Source organism: Sander lucioperca, chromosome 3 (assembly GCF_008315115.2).
Source record: "Sander lucioperca isolate FBNREF2018 chromosome 3, SLUC_FBN_1.2, whole genome shotgun sequence".
NCBI classification, from domain to species: Eukaryota; Metazoa; Chordata; class Actinopteri; order Perciformes; family Percidae; genus Sander; species Sander lucioperca.
Window position 1 is genome coordinate 26,160,549 of NC_050175.1, and position 12,003 is coordinate 26,172,551.

The following is a 12,003-nucleotide window of genomic DNA, read 5'->3' on the forward strand; positions in this document are numbered from 1 at the left end:
AAAGGCTATGTCATCAACACACTTGTCTTGTTCCTGGTGCTGCAAGGGGAGTAAGTGTACATCCACAGAGCTCCTGCATCACACAAGGGCTACTTCCTGTGTTAATCCTCAGCCCAGAGTGCAATTTTACTACTACAGTCTACTCTGCTTGCAAGACTTTTCTGAGCTTTGCTCATGTCACAGGAAGACCACAGAATGAAAAGCTATCCTCTAGCATTAAAAGGCTGGTTCTCACCTGCCATGTGGCCTGTTGTTCCCCATCAGGGCATGATCCAACACGAGGAAACACCTGGCTTCAACAAAAAGCAGGCAATAACAGGAGCCCATTTTATAGCCGCCTCCTCCTGACACATACGCACCTTGCCTGAGTTGCAGGTCCAACACTAGAGAGGAGATGCTGCCCAAATTATACCTCATCTATGAGGCAATTTTTATTGCCTCATAGCTTTAACTTTTATTTCTATCAAATGCACATGATTCAGAAGGGCTCTGGGGAGAAAGTGCTTAAACATTGCTCTGAGGGAGAGTAAAAGAGTAGCAGAAGAGAGGAAAAGCAGAGCATTACTTGTCAAAGAATTGGCCCTTGGCATGTAAGCAGGAGAAAAACTGTTCTAACAGTCAGTATCCGTTTTGAGCCTCGCTCTTACCTCAGGCTGACTTCCTATATGTGGTCAGGGTGTTTTGTTTTACTGCTTCACACAACAATGCTCACTTGCTATGTGTTACAACCTGAATAAAACAGAAAAGTTGAATGTTTTTGGCCGGCTAGAAAAAGAGAAGAAAATGTCTTTTTATTAAACCTAAAGTGCAGTATGACGGACTTGCAGACATACAGCAGATGATCAGGTGATAGAAGGAATGTTTTAAACTCAAGCCATCATTATAAATAGGCATAATGCTTTCTTCTGTTAGTAGTAGGTCTCCAAATTCACCAGATCATCACCAATAGCTGCAGCTAAACTAGCCCGGGCCCCTATCTTCATTCATTAAACAGTAAGGAAAATGAATGCCATGGTGACCAGACGAGGCAAATGACGTCACAAAGCCGAGGTCACCAGCCTGTCACGGCCGTCTAGCCCTGTGTCAGCCCCATGGGACCTGCCCCACCCCTTGCAGCCTAGACCAAATCTCTGCTCTGTGGCACTGAACATCAGAATAAAAAACCAAAGAGTCGCAGAGGGCTCCGCGTTGAATATGTAAACGCCACGGCACTGTCGCTGTCATGAGAAATCCGCCACTGGGTGCAACAGCGGATAGAGCATAGCCTGCCATATTGGTGGGAACATCAGGACCAGCAGAAGAGAACTGGCATTAAACTGGACAAATATACATTTTTAGTTGCTGTGTATGTGTGTGAGGGAGAGTATGTGTCCTCCTCAGGCTAAACACACACACACACACACACACACACACACACACACACACACACACACACACACACTGTGTACATCTCTAGTTTTCGATGTTGCTGTGTGGGAGTCTGCTTCTCTCTAATCAATTTATTATGAGGCACCGGGGTCCTTATGTTTGTTCATTTAACACAGGGAAAATGAGAAAAAGCATTTGTTTTAGGTACAGTGAGACCCGGAGAGGAAACCACACGTGTTTTGTGAGGAGAAGAGAGGGGTGAGGCAAAGGCACACAAGACAGAGACACCCTGCAGAATAATGTAGAGGTGAAATATTGTGGCTTTGAGGAAATGCTTGTTTAATTGCAGTTTGGTGCAACATTTAATGCGGTCTGTATGACACCTGGTATAAATGGTTTACACCCGGGACAGTGCCAATTATAATTCAGCCAATCAGAAATCTTTCATAAATCTTTTGACATGCTCACTGCAGCAGCTAGATGCTTATTTGACGAGATGAGATGGGATGGCGACAGACGCACATGCAGTATATCTTCTTTTTAATTACAATGTCTGCAGAGGTGGGACTTCGCTATAAACAATCATCTGTGCAATCAAACACAATACCACCAACACTATGCATTATAATAATACATTGTCAAACTGAAGAAAGAAAAAAAGATCTTGTACATTATCTGTATCGTTATTGCTAGTAACACAACTGAAAGACAATATAAAATAATATAGATGTGCATAGCCAAATAACTCATATTACAGCAGCTTTAACAGTGGGACTTCGATTTGATTATTTGAGGTGGTGGTGGTCAGGTCGGCCTAGCTGTTTACTGGCACACACACACACACACACACACACACACACACACACACACACACACACACACACACACACACACACACACACACACACTATAGAAAAACAGAATGCCGTTACTATTTTGCTGACTGTAAGGCTCTAATAAATACTTAAAATCATCTTCATAGCTAATTAAAAATATAAAATGTGAAAAAGTGAACACTTTTGAATGTGTACAATCTTTGAATGTGCTTTTTGAGAACAGTTAGCACTTTATCTCTGCTAATAACGCTGCAGGTGCTAATAGGTCCTTCACAATCTATATTCTAATTTTATATATTCTGATCATATGTGTTTTGTGTTTGCATGAAAAGCACCAACACAGGTCAAAATAAACTAAAGAAATCTTCAGGAGTTTAGTGTGATTTACATGCACTTGACTTTACATGCAAAAAAGAAAGATGTGAGCTTAATCTCAACATAAGTAAATAATGAAAAGGCTAGCTAGCATGAGTAATGACCACTGAAAGAAAATAACAATGTACAGTATACTGTATGTGTGCACAAACTGTACACTGCTTAGTAAAAAAAAGGAAAATATAGCGGCAGAAGCTGGAAGAGAGCTGACATCAGAGGACTACGGAGGCTACAGCACTTAGAGGCCATTTTATTGCTTTGCTGTGGTCAAGTGAGGTGCACCAAGCTCAATTCCACCACAACAATGGCAAAGAGGGCCGCAGAGACAAAAGAGGGCTATCCCTGCTTCTTAACCCCTTCACTACTGGCAGTTCAGTCGCCTGGGGTACTGAGCGAACAACACCAGGCCACCTCAGGAGAATCTAAGGGAATGACAAATAGCATGTCGCAAATTATATACATACTGTATGACAGCACGCACACACACACACATACATTTAGTTACATAGTAAAAAACAATACATGCACACAAACCACATAAGAATCTATCAATGGGCAGATGGAGTCGGTTGCTTTTCCTGACCAGGAAGAAGCAGTCGGTAGCTTCACCTCAGCCTTGTCTCACACTGAAATGCACTGCAGCGTGTCTTTCCATCTCTGCCCCTCCCTCTCCTCTCTCTGGCTCTCCTCCACTGGGAACATGGACAGGCTACTACACATTTGCAAGTGAATTACACTTTTTGTTGAGATTTTTGTGTGTGTGTGAATTGTAAAAATGGGGAAAGAGGGTGTGAGAGGGAAAGGGTGCTCCTGCCATCGCTCTTTTCTTTTCTTCTCTCTATAATCCTGAGGAGGATAAGCTGTGAGGTACACAGAGAGGAAGTGCCATAGACCTGCTGGGGTCCAGCAGATCCTAGCAGTGCATTCCTACAGCCCAGCTATCAGACATACGTATAGACAGATATAGACTAAAACCCTCTCAGCTGCACATTACTACTGTTTGTCACAGAGTGGAGGGGATTCAGAGCACACACAGAAAGGAAATCAAAATCAGAATGACTTAAATCTAAAACCAAAACTGGGCTTTAACCATGATCTGAAAACAGAAGTAAAATGTCATCATACTTGGAAAACAAAACTGAGTAACACTGCACACATGTAATTGTATAAAATCAGAAAATATTGTCGAACATTATCAATCTGTCTGTCTCCCAATTGTTAATACTAAGCATGTCTTGGGAGTAGCAGAGGAGAATAAGTAGCATGGAAAAAAGGAGTTCTAGAGTCTAGAGCAGTATAATGTTCATATCACTTCCACATAGCTCTTTATCTGGCCCTTCAAACGAGCCCCAGCCTGACCAACAGAAAAGTGGAGAAGCTGATAGCTTGATTACACACACACACACACACACACACACACACACACACACACACACACACACACACACACACACACACACACACACACACAGTATTGTGGTACAATACGAGCTGTGATGTTGCATCATCGTGTGACCTGGCTGTAAATTAGTGACAAGGAAAAATGACACCGACCTGACTACATTCAAACATGTCTTCTTTTATACAAAATGTAATTTCTTCCTATGAATACAATTATTTAAATTGTTTACATTTAACCTCTGTGTCAATTGGTGAGTACATGATGTGTTTTTTTGGAATTTAAATTATATTTTCTGTTAAATATGTAATACAGTAAATAATATGGAACATAAAGGCAGAAGCTATGCAACTGATGCACTGTAAATTTTCACACACACACACACACACACACACACACACACACACACACACACACATTTCAGTTACACAATGCAGATTTCACAGACACAGATAAACAATGCGAGGGCAGTTATCACTCCACGGAGCACAGTAACATAGAGGAAGAGGAAGAGGATGACAAAGAAATAGGGGAGGATAAAAAGACGGCGTGTGTGTCGTCAGAGTCACAGGCCAGAGGGGCCCATGTATTGTTCCAGGGCTCAGTGTGGGGAGAGAAAGGCGACCTGGGCCGCCTCTGTCAAAGCGTCCTCCATGTTTTATGCATTCTGTCCTTTGTGATGATAAGCGCCAGTGCGGAGGGTGGAATGCTGGCCTCCAGGGTCCAAGAGAGGGGTGGGCTTATGGGGGGCTGGGGTGCAGCTCAGTTCAATTTTGCAGCACTTGGAGTGGTCCCTGTCATCCCTGCCTCGCCCGCGTGTAGGCATATGTAGCCTATACAGACACGAAATCGTTGTTCCTCCCATCCCTGAACACTAGAGCTAGTTGCTGCTGCCCCAGATAGGATACATACACAGTCAGTCGTAGCCGCTATGCCACACACACACACACACACACACACACACACACACACACACACACACACACACACACACACACACACACACACACACACACACGGTTTTTACGATACTGCCAGACCTAGACAGGCATGCATCACACCACACAGGTTCTCTGCTAACAGTTGATACAGCAACCCAGATATACCCAGATATACAACAGTATGTGTCACTGGTGCAACACAGCTATCTAACAAACTGCCTTGTTTGCTACAAAACTGATATTGTACATTTATTACAGAAGCAATATTGAGATTCTAGTCAAGGACGCAGATCCACACACAAACATTATAACCCCCCCCCCTCTATTTCCTTCAGTGAAGGAAAGAAAGCCCAAATAGAAACCATACTTTGCTTTAAACATATTACTGAATGGAAACAGATTTGTATTTCTTTTTCACATATCTCCATTCCGTTTATGAGTGCCAGATAATCAGCACAATGTTGCTTTATCACAACACAGGTATGCTGTGATTTTCCTGAATTTGAACACAGCTTAGATTTTTTGGAAACAGTTTAAAATTAATAAAAATGAATAACCATAAAAACAAAAGTGTTACAGGGCCTTGACGTGGCACATTCAAAAGAAATTAGATTTTCATAATGCCAGCATACACACAAATCAGAATGCAGCTGTGTACACACAAACATGCAAAGACACAAGTGCATCTTCTCAGTCATAAATCTAGTCTACCACAATGATTTAACCAAGATAGTTAACACGATAACATATCGTGAAAGAGCAAACCACAAAAAATTCTTGCCAACTTCACTTCTAAAAGATAAAACGATGACTGAAAAGCTCTAAAGAAGACAAGGAGGGGAATTTTAGAGAAAAGGGGTGCTTTCTGTGGATGAAGAGGAGCCCTTTTGGAAACTCGAAGCTGCTGGGATCACACACACACACACACACACGCACACGCACACACACACACACACACACACACACACACACACACACACACACACACACACACACACACCTGAGCATGACAGTCATATCTTCCACTCTTCCTTCCCACTTTCTCGCTCACTCCTGTGCTAAGCCGAGATCCCGCCCCCCTGCCTGCTCCTTTATGACAGCATGACATGTACACTGGCCTCGGCTGCAGGACAACTGGAACAATTGGTCCTTGCTGCACGACATTGCATATTCAAAACCACACATCCAATTTCAAGCTATCATCTGTGTTGACCGCCCTCATCTACATACAGTATGTCCATATAGCTAATGGTTGACACTTTACATTCTTCATTGATTCCAGTGAAGACACAAGGTACCTTTGTATTTATAATTCTCTGCCTCTCATAAAGCAAACAGGCAGTAAAAATGAATTAATTTAGAATAACTGATTTATTAAAATACACAATAACAACAATAATAATAATAATAATAATAATAATAATAATAATAATAATAATAATAATACATTATTTTTACAAATCCATTCAACGACACCAAAACATTCTATATTTTACTTAACAGGGCATAATTAGGTGGATTTGTGTGTTCTGTATGCACAGACTACCTCTGGCAAACAAACCTAAAATGTGCTGAATCTCCCATGTATGGCCTTAGCCTACTAGTGACCCAAAGAGGGCTCTCTCCTGCCGATAACATGGCAGCGTGCTCCCCCACGGAGCCCATGCCCAACCACGGAAAGGTGGGAGTTAAGGAGGGAGATATGCAGAGACACATTAAGAATGAGAAGGAGAGAGGGAGAGGCACAGTGAGAGGAGGAGAAGGGGTTATGACAGCCAGAGGCACTGTCTCCTCTTTCTCTGGGTTACCCCCAAACCATGAAACAAGCCCACCCATGACAACTGCTGCTCCCTGTAATTCCTGTTCACACAGTCAACTGACATCTGAATACTCTGAATATACGTGCATGTCATCGAATATGGTAATATAACCAAGTGCAAACAGTAGACAGCTGTATGTTGCTGTGCAGGCTCAGTGGCAACTAAAAACTGTGATCACATCACAGCATTACAACACCAAATATGTTCTTCATGATAGGAATAACAATCACAACAACACCACACGAGATAGCAATGCTACCATATGCACTTACATGATTAATTGTATAACTAGAATCATGTTCAATCACTGACTGCACAGCACCACTGTCACAAATAAACAAAATTGCACTTTTGAATCATTTTGATCTTAACAGACAAAGGATTTTGTTATATGTCTAACACAGTCAAATAACATGTTAACAATTTTGTATTTTTATAGCCATGGTTTAAAACAGTTGCCTGGTGTCACAAAGATATGCTATATAAAGCAATTCGGAATAAAAAAAGAAAATCTAATGATATTAATTAGAACAATCAGAATGGTGAAATACCTGCATGGGAGTATTTTTTTTTTTTTACTTATTTTGAACATAGTAATATACTGTTTACTCATTTTCCTTTAGCTATGGTAAATAACCTAACTGCACCAAAAATGTTTTTATTGATATTGGCTTAATATTTAAATGTTTTTGGGAAAAACTATTTCAAAATTCAGCCTTGAGAAAAAATATTAACAAAAAAGAAGGAAATATCTCTGACCACAAGTGATGAGTCCAAAATGGCCCATTTTCAACTAAAATATTGTCTATGGTAAAACCATCACTCTGATGACACTTTAACAGCTCACAGTTCTCATGAAGGCAATACTTCCAATGTTACAGCAAGGGATGAGCATGAGATAATATATTTAGCTACACCGAACACACAATGTCTGACAAACACATATTTGAAATAGAATACATAGAAATAAAGCCAATGACATTCCTATACCTTTGCCAGGAACTGTTATAATTAAACATAAATATGACAATGAAGCAAGACAGAAACAATCAGACAGGTGAGATGACAGTAAACATTTCTGCTGTCTTTGTTTTGTAACAGAAGACGGAGCGAGAGGGAGGAGGAGGAGGAAGAGGAGTGTTACTGTCAGACAGGGGAGGAAGGGAGCTCACTCGAGTTTTGGCACAGCAGCCTACCTGCCCTACACATTACAACACCTTTGAGTTTCTGATCACTGGAATCGAAACATACACAATTTAGTGTTGCAGACACACATACAAAAATACTGGGGTAAAAAACTACATAACAATACAAAAAAGAGCTAAATATGAATATTATCAGTTTTACATTAATCAACCAGTTTCCTCTCTTTCTCCTAGTGCTAATCTCTTTCTGTCTGCTCCTCTCCAGTCTGAAAGGAAGGTATCTGTTTATCTGACCTCTTCCCCTGATTCCTCCTCTATGGCCTATGGCTATTTGACCCCTCCACCCAACCCCCCTCAACACTCCTACCCACAGCCCCCCCCTTGCCTTTCTCTCACTCCATGACAGCCTTAACGTTTTGTTTTATAAAACCTGTTACTAGTCTATTTTGTTTCTCCCATCCTAAACTAAAGCCAAAGTCTTAATCCTGCAGATGCTGACAACCCAACGTGCTTTGTGTGGCTCCCAGAACATACCAACAACTACCATCACCCCTTTCTACCAGCAAGACCCACTCTCTCCCCATCATCCCTGGCTGTTTGTGCGGGGGTTTCCTCTCATTCCTTTTTATCTTTGCACTCACTCCATGACCCCTGTTCCCCCTGTTTCTTGCTGCCTGCCCCCCCCCCCCACACACACACACACACACACACACACAGCTTCTCGCCCACCTTTCTGTTTCCCCCAATGGTACACACATAGCCTATCCTATCTTTACCTCAGCTCGCTCGCAAAACCCTTTTGCCTCTTTCTTTTCCCGTCTCTCTGTCGCGAAAATTATCCGAGTCTGACTAATTCTCGCAGCCTTTGACTGCATAGCTCCATCCGAAAAGCAGCCACTATTTTTGATCATATTTATGGAGATTTTCGGCTTGCAATTAGCCTACACCTAAACGTTAATATAACAGTTGCATTTCCGTTTTCTCTATTTTTTCCGTTACGATCCATATTTCGGTGAGGTTGGTAACAATGTAGCCTAGTCATAAACTATATATTTTTTGTTGAAAAGGCCCATTTAGCAGATAGACTCTCTTTACAAGCCTCGTTGTGTTCGCCTCCGAGAAAGCAGCCTATTCTATTTTAGGTAGGCTGCGTGGAAGATTCTGTAGTTCAACTTTAAAAACGAAATATCCTACAAATGTTAACTGGCTAAGCGGCTACTAAATGCATGCAGTGACCTATAGGTTTAGCCTGGACCATACTATAAGTTTGCTTAAGGTCAGACTAATATGGCAATGTTTTGTTTTCATTCCGGCTCAGCATTTCTCGGGGAAAAAATGTTCTCCTGAAAGTCAGATACGGTAGCCAAGTAGTTGGAGGCAGCAGATCCAGCCTGTCTATGTCTTTCCTCAACCACATGTCTGTTTTCTAAAACGCAGCTCAGACTCTCAGGCTGTCCGTGTACAAGGTCCTGCTGATCCGCTCTTGTCATGAAGGAGACCCGGGGCTTCGTTTATCTGAACACACCACATTCACATAACACACACACACGCAAACACGAACCCCTTCGCGCACGCACGCACACATGTACACACATGTCGATCGATTTGCATGTGACTTCGTCTGGGAATGAGCGAGAATCGACTTAAAAACAACGCTTCAAAAGAGGCAAACAGCGATGAAAAATAAAAAAAAAGATGGACAAAGTGGGGTAAAGGGGAAAAGTGTAGCTAGAGGAACTGAGACAGGGCGGAGGGATTGCACATTTCAGAGAGAGACGTGTCGGAGAAGGACAAAAATGTGTTTATCCAGAAGAGGATTTTATAAGCATAAGACGGCGCTGAAACCCCATGGATGTGCCAAGTGTCAAATCTGTCAAAATTAGAAAGCGAGAGATTCCAGTTCCCTTTCGCCGGACGCACACGGACCCACAGGCTGGACTTGGAGCTCCTTTTCTGGGCTGCGCTAATGTGGAGCTGCCGCTGCCCTTCGTCCGCTCAACACAGCCCCCTTTCTTATCGCATCTGTGCCTTAAAACACGTTTCTTGACACCCATAAGCCCTCTATACCTTTTCCCGATCCCACCGAAATGCACATATTTGTTTTAAAACCGTGTTTTTCTACGCGGTCAACTGCTTGGAGAGGATCGCTGTCTTGCCCATTTCTTATCTTCCATTCATGAGGAGGAGAGGACGAACGCTGATGTAAACACAGGTAACGATACGAATAAAATCGAGAATAAACCAAACTACTTGCATGAAATGAACTTGTGGTCGCCAGTCATTTTTTCACAATGTGAGAATAGCCAGCTCCGCTACACGTAAACTACGAACAGATAGGAAAAGAGATTCAGATAAGTCTACAGCGAAAAGAATAGGATCGTGGAAACACAGAGAGGAAAAGAGACAAACGCAAAGTTGAAACTTACAATTTCTCGCTGCCGCTTTGTGATCCTCGCTTTTTAATCCAGTATTGAGATGATTTAGCTAAAGATCCCATCAAGGCAGTCCCCTTTTGGTCAGTTTGCGCTTAGGGTGGCAAAAGAAAGATCATTGTTGTTGCGGAGTGTAAAAAACCGAAGTAGCCTTATTAGTTGTTAAAGGCAATATAAAAATAATTTGGATGCAAAGCAGGCGATGAGTCTTGTGTTAGAGGGAGCGAGGAAGAGGTGAAAGTGAGATCTGATGATTGAAAAGAAAAAACTCTTTGGATCTTTATTCCTGCTAATTAGTTTCCTGCAAAAAATGGCTGTGATTAATTCAGTGCGCATGTGCTTCATTACACAGGCACGAAGGGAAGGGCTAATTAGCCGCCTTCTGGATCAATAAGATTCAGCAAAGGAGAGAGAGAGGGAGAGAGAGGGAGGGAGGGAGAAAGAGGAGGGAGGGAGGGAGGGATAGATGGATAGATACAAGTAGAAAAAAGAGGAAAGTAATGATCAGGAATTGAAAATATGGAATTAAGAACAGCGGAAAGTAAGAGTTTGATTAGACGGAAGACAGTGAAAGTTAATACTGGAGCAGGCAGCAGCAGCAGGCAAAGCCCGACGCTACAGGCACAGCTTTTCCTCCGCTCTTTTTCGACTTTTACAAATGTTTTTGTCCCGGTTTTTGCCTTCTTTTTTTTTTTTTATGAAAGATATACTGTTGCCACTAAAATTAGCCTACATAAGCAATCGCTTTATTTGATTCTGTCTCTTTCAACCTAAGACTGTCATTTTAGTCGTGTCAAAGCTGCACACGGGGCTGTTTCAGTTCACATGCAGTCTACGTTTGAACAACTTATTAAAATACATAACTGAGTTACGGCGTTTGTAGTGACTAAACTGGACATATGCTATTCTTCAGCATATACTTGTAAATATGTATACAACTATCGAGTTTGTAAACAACTAAAACAAAGGCTTGCCAAACAAATTAAAGCACGTTTAAAGCGATTTCTACATGTATGCAAAAGTGTAGTCCATATAGCCTACTGTAACAGCAACACGCAGGCTGCCTCGCTCGGTGTACCATTGTAATCTGCAATGAACAGAGCTTATCGTAAGTACAGTGGCACCTGGATATTACCAGAGCTAACACTGTATTTGTATTGTTAAATATATATTTTAAGCATTAAGAGAAACACCACTTGCTCACAGACAGTAGTTGACAATACATTTTTTTTCTTCAAATCTATAAACTTGACGTGATTCAACCTGTACACATGTAACCCCAGTAGCATATGTTTATGTTTAGATGGCATACACAAATATTAATTTAACGATGATAGGCTTAATGATAAGACTAAAGACCATTTTAATAAAACTTAGAGCAGTGTTCATTAACTCACAATTAGTGTGTATGCATGGATGAATTTGAATACAATTAAGAATCATAACTACATTTTAAAAAGTGAAATTCAGGTTTATAAAATGTGCCACAGATGAAAGTATGACGGAGATGACGTGTCGGTTTTACAGTTACTGTCAGCTCAAAATATCAGTCCAAGTTCAAATTCAGGTTAATACTTTATAACACCATTGTAATATAAAATAAACTAATTGTTTCAATGATGTGAGGGCATTCACAGCACAAATGTTTTAATATGTTTCCAGTTAAATTGGGAAACTCTTGAGAGCT

At 41.4% G+C, this 12,003-nt stretch overlaps 1 protein-coding gene across 2 annotated transcripts in view; it reads right to left on the reverse strand.

Moving 5' to 3' along the window:
- zfhx3 (zinc finger homeobox 3) overlaps window positions 1-10,695 on the reverse strand; it is a 139,524-nt gene extending 128,829 nt beyond the window's left edge. For both annotated transcript variants that reach the window (XM_031324122.2, XM_031324120.2), the window contains exon 1: window positions 10,311-10,695. The gene's annotated coding sequence lies outside the window, so the exon portion shown is untranslated. The remainder of the gene's footprint in view (window positions 1-10,310) is intronic.
- Between the last annotated feature and the right edge of the window lie 1,308 nt (window positions 10,696-12,003).